Below are 598 nucleotides of genomic sequence, written 5' to 3'. Positions count from 1 at the left end.
TCTGGATGCGCTGCATTGAATGCTGCGTAGACTGACAAAGCCTTTTTATTTGTATGTCGAACGATAATATCTACCATATCTACTGTGAATATTTTCTTGAAAGTGTCGCTTATTGAAAGTGTTGTGGTACTTCGATGAGGACCACTTTGCTGACGCACTACATTATGAGATGCAGTTTGATGTTGATGAAGCGGCGTTTTATTCCATACCGTTTTATCTTTCGCTATGTAAGCGCATAGTGTTTCCCCTACTGCTGCTTGATCCTCTCTCTCACTTTCACTTTCTCCTTCCTCTCCCTCTTCTTCGTCATCTAAGCATATTAGACCAAACTAAATATTAGTTATGATTTTTTATTTCGCGCGGCAACAATTTATAACAATTTTATATACCTTCTTCGGAAGGTGCATCAATTTCTTGAGCAACTGGTATTTCTTGATTATCTACACCAGATTCATCGCTATCAAGAGCCTCACGCTCAGGCAAAATTTCATTTGGTAACCAGTCGTCATCGCTGTCACACGCTTCGTCTGACTCGTCATCATCGTCTCCTAATATCGCGTTCAAATAAGCTTCTTTTTCCGTTTGATTCAATCTATCA

The sequence above is a fragment of the Odontomachus brunneus genome, unplaced genomic scaffold (assembly GCF_010583005.1).
Source record: "Odontomachus brunneus isolate Ranch 3 - 2012 unplaced genomic scaffold, Obru_v1 Obru_scaffold_032, whole genome shotgun sequence".
In the NCBI taxonomy this organism is placed as follows: Eukaryota; Metazoa; Arthropoda; class Insecta; order Hymenoptera; family Formicidae; genus Odontomachus; species Odontomachus brunneus.
Note: the sequence above shows the minus strand (reverse complement) of the source record.